Raw genomic sequence first — 7,980 nt, forward strand, 5'->3', positions numbered from 1 at the left:
ATGATTGACAGTTGAACAGAAACACCGATGATGTGTAATTTCTACCATGGAGAGACTTATAGACTTGTCATGAAAACCAGAATACATGAACAAACTATATCATGACAGAAAACAGTGTCATATTATGTGATGCACAGACTTTGTAACAATTAAGAAATGCATACTGGCCAGTGCTGTAGCTCAATAGGCTAATCCTCCACCTGCGGCACCGGCACCCCGGGTTCTAGTCCCGGTCGGGGTGCTGGATTCTGTCCCGGTTGCCCCTCTTCCAGTCCAGCTCTCTGCTGTGGCTCAGGAGTGCAGTGGAGGATGGCCCAAGTCCTTGGGCCCTGCTCCCCATGGGAGACCAGGATAAGTACCTGGCTCCTGGCTTTGGATCAGCGCAGTGCGCTGGCCACAGAGCGCTGGCCGCAGCAGCCATTTGAGGGTGAACCAACGGTAAAGGAAGACCTTTCTCCCTGTCTCTCTCTCACTGTCCACTCTGCCTGTCAAAAAAAATGCATACTAACACAATTTTAAGGTATAATGACATTAAATTGGTTGAAACAAGTAAAACCTAGAAAATCCACGTGGATGAACTGTAGGGAAACAGGATGCCTACAAGCTGTCAGCACCCTTGCAAATTGCTGCACTCTGTCTGTGGAATACGAGGGGCTTATGTAACCAAAGCTGTATAACTGTTCAGACCTTTTGACATAGAAGTTCTACTTTAAGTAATATACCCTAGGGAAATAACCCAAACCAAGAAAAATTAAAAAGCAATTTCTATGAAGACATTTATAGCAACGGTACTTAGCACACAGAAAAACCAGTAACAACCTAAGCTCTGATGGGATGGCAAACTAAGAAGATTATGGCATTTGGGGTAGGAGCAAAAACTCACAGTGTCCACATAAATGCATACCAGTGTATAAAATTATAAGAGAAAATGAAGTAGCAACAGCAGACTGATTGAAACTACATACAACTTTATCTTCCTAGATATTCCATGTCTGGATATCACAGAAGACACTAAATAGAAATAAGAAATGATCCAATGATTGTTAGATGCCTGCATTTTCATGGAATGCAGCTCCAGCTTCTGACATTCCTGTATCTCACTCAGGTATCTACTGGACACATGGGTCCTGCACCCCAGTCCTAGCAGCACGATATTGTCAACACACTGCATCAGCCCAATCTCTTGTAGGCTGAAGTCATGATGTAATATATCTGAACTAAACTGTGTCATAGAGGTGGAGAGCTGAAACAATAAAGTATACTGAAGCCCTTGCCAGGTGAAAGCATGTTGCTGCCCCTTATAGGAATGGAATTAAAGCAACAACAACACTAACCATACAAACAGCTGTAGAGTAAGTGTCAGGACCTGGGTTATTTGCTCCACGAAAGAGACCATATCTGGAATAACTATCATTAGAAGCTGCTTCATCACGTTTATAATAATATATGGCCATTATCTGAGACACATCTGTGTTCTGCAAAGGACAAACGAGTGACTTACTCGGGGTGGTGATAGAAATCACTGCACCTGCACCCTTCAAGTCAGGTGATTCGATGATTTCCCGCAGACACAGGATGCTAATTTTGGTTGGTTACTGTAAGTCTTCCATTGGGCACTTGCTAACATAGAAACTCTTTAGGGAATCAGAGTAATAACTCTTCCTGGTACTGAATAAATCTATTCCAATATATGGTTAGGTACTGAGAGGCATACCATGAAATGGGAGGGGGTCCACTAGGCCAACTATGCTGTTAAAATTCCATTTGTAATCTGACACCATAAGATTCCCCTACTCACCAGTGGACCACAGTAAGATAGTGAATCCCCCCAACATTATCTCAGACCCAATGAAAGAAGTCATAGCTATCCCTCTCCCTCCTGACCACCATTACCTTGGTAAATGGCTCCAGATCTCTTTGAAGACAGCCAGAAGTAGAATTGGTGATATATACATATGATGTGATTTCACAGTCCTTCCTCAAAGGTTTCTCGCATCTCCTTCTTCCAATGGGCTCCAAGTCCAAGACTCAAGCTCAGGAGCTAGACGTGGAGCAACAATTCTCTACACTTAATGACTCAAAGGAGGCTTCTATTCTCCAGATCTACTCTTTGCTTGTCTTGTTTCTATAGACCAAGATATTTCTTAGAAGATTGCCCGACCATTTCAGTACAAAAGAATTCCTAATCAGTTCATCATCCCAAGAATTCCTGTGGGTCCAGGCAATGCTGACCAGCACACTAACATGCTGCCTGTTATGGGACCATGCAACGTGAGAGCCTTTTAGCAGCTAACCCTACAGCCACTCTCTACTTTGGTCTTGCTAACAGAAACACAGCTTGTGCACCCACGTGCCCAGCTAATGTTTCTCACGTTCTCAGATCCCCTCGCAGTTGGGTTTCAGGTATGTGGCTTAGATTCTGACAAATCAGACACATCCGTGTGAAAGCTGCATGCAGAAATGAGCAAGATGAAGAGGAAGCTAAGTGCAGTGGAACCACCATCGGGCAAGCCCTGTGATGGTGACTGTACGGAGCATCCGATGTCCAGTCCTGAGTACCACCCCCTCCAAGGAGCAGTAGCAGCTTACTAAAGCCACCCCACCACCTCAGGCTGGGCTCTGTGGACACCCCCTGCCGAAAGGCATTCGACGTGCTACCTATAATGCTTTTAGAAAATCCCTCTTAAGGCAGCCAGCACAGATTCTGATGCAATTAAGAAGATGACGTAACGCCTACCTTGCCTCCGGACGTTCTCATGTTGCCACTCCTTGGTCCCTTCCTCAAGAACCCCAGAGTTCCCAGGCAACTCGGGGACCCTGTTCCAGCTGCTGCCGCACTCTCAGCAGGAAGATCCCAGCCCAGTGGCATTCACCAAAGATGTTGGCCTTCCTGTCATGGCATCTTAGAGTCTCTTCTGCTCTCTCTACGGGAGAGAGTTACGGACAACTGAGCAGATTGCACAGAATGAATTCTCACCCACCCTCCTATCCAGCTGATCTTTTATTCTATATATCCAGGGTTGGCTGGCATCTTTATGGCCCATTTTTTTTAAATATGCTTGTTTGGGTTTTTTTACATTTATTTTCATTGTACTTGAAAGACAGAGAGACAGAGACATATAAAGATCTTGCATCTAGTGGTTCACTCCCCAAATTCCCACAGCAGCCAGGGCTGGCCCAGGAGCCCAGAACTCAATTCAAGGCAGGGATCCAAGTACTTGAGTCATCATCTGATGCACTAGCAGGAAGCTGAAATCAGAAGCAAAGCTAAACGTAAAGCCAGGCCCTCCGATACAGGATGCAGGTGTCCCGAATGGGGTGTTAACTTCTCCACCAGATGCCTGCCTTTTATAGGCCATTATTAACGACAGGTTTCAGTAAAGCCATCTAAAAAAACAGAAATCCCAGACTCTCGAGCCAGCATGTTGAACCAAACATCTCTGATTTCTATGAATCGAGCCTGATCTACAATTATGCTCTCCCAGACAGGAAAGACCAGCATAGATGCCGAGTCAGCAAAAAGGATGCTCTGTGTCCCCTGTGGTCACTGCTGTTGGTCCTCCCGCTGTTCTCTGAGAAGCTCTAGAAGGTTCTCAGAGCTCTTCTGGGAGCTATGAATGGAAACCTCTGTGTACCGCACTATACTCCAGTGAGAGATCTTTGAGATTTACCTAGAAGATGGCATGACTTACCCTGGGCATGTGTGATGTCTCTGATTGGAACGACTCCTGTTTCAAGGCTCGTTTTCCCCAAACCCACCGTGCCTGGAAGGAAGCCACATCTTTGCCTTCTAATAGTGCCATACAACATATACTTCTCTTGGCAAAAGGCACAAGTTGGAAAACCCCACCAGCAAATAGGCAATAGAGCAGCCCCTCAAAGGCATACCTCCGTGATACCTCCATACTAGGGGTATGGAACTAATCTGCGAAGGATCAGCAGTATCAGTGAACACCCCGCATTGCTCACTCAGTCTTGTGCTAGGCTCAGTAAGAAAACGAGAAGAGGAGATGCAATCTCTCTATCCATTCACTCCTCTGACCAGCCAGTATTTCCTGGGTCACTCTGGTGCTCCAGGCACTGTGCTAGTGAGCATAACCCCACCCTTCAAAGCATCCACCACCCCAGATACTGAAGCTGAGTAGGAACCAGACTGTTACACATGCAGCAATTACACAATACCAAGAGAGCACAGCGATGCAGGTGTCCACCCCTCCCCTCCCCGTCAAAGGCAAGGAGACCAGTGAGGGAGGGAACAGACAAAAGATTTCATTTTTAAAAACAATGGCACTTAGAGAGCAAAAGGAGGAAGAGGAGAGTTTTCTAAGCTTGAGGCAGAGGCACCAGATGCTACATCACACGAAAGTGCCTCGCCTCTGCACCTGTTATGTTCTCTCCCTCAACATGGCCTGGTCTGCAAAGTCAGTTAAAATGTTGATATCAAAGACCCCCCCCAAGCCCCCAGCCCTATAATCCTGTGATGCAATAATCCCCTTGTAATTGCCATCACACCCCCAAGTCGGTTAGTTTCACAGGAAGAGAGAAAGCCTCTGGTCCCTGGCTCCGGTCTGGTGCTCCAGTCCTGAGCAGCCTCTCTATAGATGCACAAGGAGCAGTTGAGAGAATGTGGGCTTCCCAGTGCGAACCCCGCCCTAACCCTGTCAGCCCGGTGATGACGGATCAACAGCACCTTTCCAACAACAGACTCCATTAGCACCTGGCACGCAAGTGTAGGCACTAAATAATTTTGAATGGTAAGTGTGGAAGACAGGGAGCACGTGAATTCTACAACTGCAGAGTGGACTGAGGACCAGAGCCAGGCTAAAAGCATCCCAATGGCTGCAACCTTTGTGGCGAGGCTATAATGAGACACAGTTCTCGACTGGGGCCGTCCACATGCAGGCTCTGGCCACCGCCTCCCAGCTGCGGGACCTCGAGCCTGGGCGTCTCCAATTGCAGCTGAAGTCTCGGTCACTGAGAATGAGGATTGGATGGCGAAGTCATAGCACCACATCCAACAGGTGCTCAGGATAATACTGAGTGGTATTTACAAATCATGTTTACTGGCCGGCGCCGCAGCTCACTAGGCTAATCCTCCACCTTGCGGCGCTGGCATTCCAGGTTCTAGTCCCGGTCGGGGCGCCGGATTCTGTCCTGGTTGCTCCTCTTCCAGTCCAGCTCTCTGCTGTGGCCCAGGAGTGCAGTGGAGGATGGCCCAAGTGCTTGGGCCCTGCATACGCATGGGAGACCAGGAGGAAGCACCTGGCTCCTGGCTTCAGATCAGTGCAGCGTGCCGGCGTAGCGGCCATTTGGGGGGTGAGCCAACGGAAGGAAGGCCTTTCTCTCTGTCTCTCTCTCTCTCTCTCTCTCTCTCTCACTAACTCTGCCTGTCAAAAAAAAAAATCACATGTTACTGAGAGGGGGAGGAGATCAGCTTTGCTTACCTCTTCCTCAAGCAGCCCATGAAAACCACTCGGAGGAAGCACTCTGCGAAGACTCGGATCTCTGAGAAGCCCAGAGAAACATGGTTCTCCCAAAGATCAACCTCTCCTGGCAACGGGGTTCCCTCCGCCCTTGACACCTCCTTCCTGCGCCTCCACGTGCCCCGTCTGCCTTCCTACAAGCTTCCCATCACTGTAAATAAGAGACACAATCAGAGAACCTCGCCTTTGGTGACTCTGGAGAGAATCTGGTCTACACTTCCTGGTTTGGACTTAATACTGCCGGCAGATGAAACTCAACATGTGATTTTTATTTGTTTTTCTTTCCCATCCAGGCATATGATTTTTAAGCTCTGGAGTCAGGATGAATCCCACCTGGGATGGAGGTGCTCACAACACCACGCAGTTCCAAGCACTGAGCCCCAGCAGGTGCTCTCTGGCTGCATCCGCACCATCACTCAGCCTCCCCTCTGGTCTCCCAGGAGGTAGCCCGGGGCTCAGAGAGGGTGAGCAAGTCATGCGAGGTCACACAGCTAGTAAATAATCAAAAGACCTGAACCCAGGCCACCTGCCTCGTGTTCTCAGGGCTTCATCCACGTAGACATGTGAAAGCAGCAGGTAGCGGTTAGGCCACATGGGAAGTGTCCCTGTGGGCTGGCAGCGGGTGCCACAGCGTCTAGGCCAGACAGAAAATTCTTCCTAAGAGGATGACAATGTTGTGTGCACATCTGAATCAGAGAGAGGCTGATATCAAGAGCCAGGGCTGTGTCAACTGCAGAGAACAGAGAAGAACAACACCTGGCTCTCGGGGAACATGGGTGGCTGCCCAACAGCTGTTCTCACGACCAACGTTTGGGAAAGAATGAGAGCCAGGAAGGTTTTTCTGCTGTGGGCTTCTGGAAGAAGGACACACTGGCGAGTCAGCCCCACGTGTGTGGGGGTGGGAAACGCAGGGACCAGCTGGCCTGCGGGCAGCAGCTCAGAGCACGGGCGTTCTGCGGTCGGACTTTCCTTACCCTGCACCTGTCTATGGGACTCACCCGTGTCTGTGCCCCTCGTGCTGTGTTCCCTTCCCTACGTCTGGGGCCTGAAGCCCTAGGTGGTGCGGCGTCTCCCTCCCTCTCCCACCCCAGCGTGCTGTGAGGGGGCTTGTCTGGCATCCTCAGATCCCTCCACGCAGGCAGATGCTTGATCTGCTTTTCCGTAGGCCACCTCGCTGCAGGTTGCCACGGGAGTTACAGGGTCTGCTGCCGTCAGAGGTGCCCGATCCTAAAAAGAGGCAGCTGGGAAGCTGGGAGGGGTAGGGGTGGGGGAGCCACTTGGCAGGGATGGGGCCGCTACCTTCTTTCCTGTAGCCTGGAGCAGGAGGAAGGCAGATGGGAGAGCTAGAAAATAGAGGGGAAAAACAGATGAGGAACACAAACATCGCACGTCTGCACTACTGTTCCTCCCGAGCGCACCTGCACCTGTTACTCCATCCGTGTCCCAGCTCACAGAGAGTATTATCCTCACTTAACAGAAAGGGGGAGCCAGTCAGCAAGCAGGACCCTAGGACCTGAGTCCTTGAGCAACACCCTTACGCCCCTCTGACCTGGTGACGCAGCCCCCTTCCAGGGGCCCACTCCTCCTTTCCCAACAACAGGGCCCACCAGGGCTGATCCTTGGCGGATGTGACTTCTGGGTCCGACACTTCTTCCAGAGACCCGCCCAGGAGGAATCCGCTTTGCTCAGAGCCCACAAAGGTTTGCTGAGGAATCGCGGCCTGGCCAGCCAAGAAGTCCTGGGACTCCAGGACTGAGAGGTCGTTTGCAACCCAGACTTGGAAGGAATGGGTGGAGAAGGACCGCATGGCTCCGTCCTGTGCTCAAACCCATCAGGCGTGGAGTCAAATGTCAGGCACCACTGGGGAATGGGGGAATGGGGGAATAATGGCTGGGGAGGCCCACCCCAGAGTTGGTCGAGTCTTTAACTAAATCCTCTTGCATGAAGCTATCAGGCAGCAGCATCGTTAAACTGGTGCAGGACCAGCGCCTCCCCTGCAGACCGGCTGCCCCGCCGCATCTGGCTGCAATCTGCATGGACACAGCTCTGCCTTAAGTGGACTCAACTGTATTACAGGCCTCTGCAGCGCTCCATTTGACGTTCTTAAATATTCATAAGGAGCTTTGCAACATTAATATCTTAGATGGCTTACAAGAACACTTAAATACTGGGTCTTCCCCCTCCCTCCCCTCTCCCCAAAAGTCCCAGCCTGTTCTCATTTGTGTAATGCATTGGGCCATTTGAATAATTGTCCAGGGATTTATTGGGTGGTTCTGCCGCCCCGTCGCACGGGGTGTAATTATGACCCCAGCTCCTCTTATCATGCGCTAATCCTGCTTGTTTTACTCGCAGAGAAGCCAAGACGGGAAAGGGCCAATGCACGGGAATGGAGGCGCAGGCGTGAGCCCTCTGCCCGGCCCTTCCCTCGCCTCCTGCAGCTTCACTGCCACTGAATGGGGAATGAGCGGCCGTCTCAGAGTCGGGAGGATGTTTTTAA

General features: G+C 50.4%; 1 long non-coding RNA gene across 1 annotated transcript; it reads right to left on the bottom strand.

Moving 5' to 3' along the window:
• Positions 1 to 1,899: 1,899 nt before the first annotated feature.
• LOC149123728 (uncharacterized) lies at positions 1,900 to 4,648 on the bottom strand. Its single transcript, XR_016215124.1, has 4 exons — positions 4,513 to 4,648; positions 3,693 to 3,764; positions 2,738 to 2,924; positions 1,900 to 2,041 (listed from the first exon to the last, which is right to left on the bottom strand). It is a non-coding gene; the product is annotated as an uncharacterized LOC149123728 (long non-coding RNA).
• Positions 4,649 to 7,980: the final 3,332 nt, after the last annotated feature.

Source organism: Oryctolagus cuniculus, chromosome 10 (genome assembly GCF_051225735.1).
Source record: "Oryctolagus cuniculus isolate XC-2025 breed Fujian yellow rabbit chromosome 10, ASM5122573v1, whole genome shotgun sequence".
In the NCBI taxonomy this organism is placed as follows: domain Eukaryota; kingdom Metazoa; phylum Chordata; class Mammalia; order Lagomorpha; family Leporidae; genus Oryctolagus; species Oryctolagus cuniculus.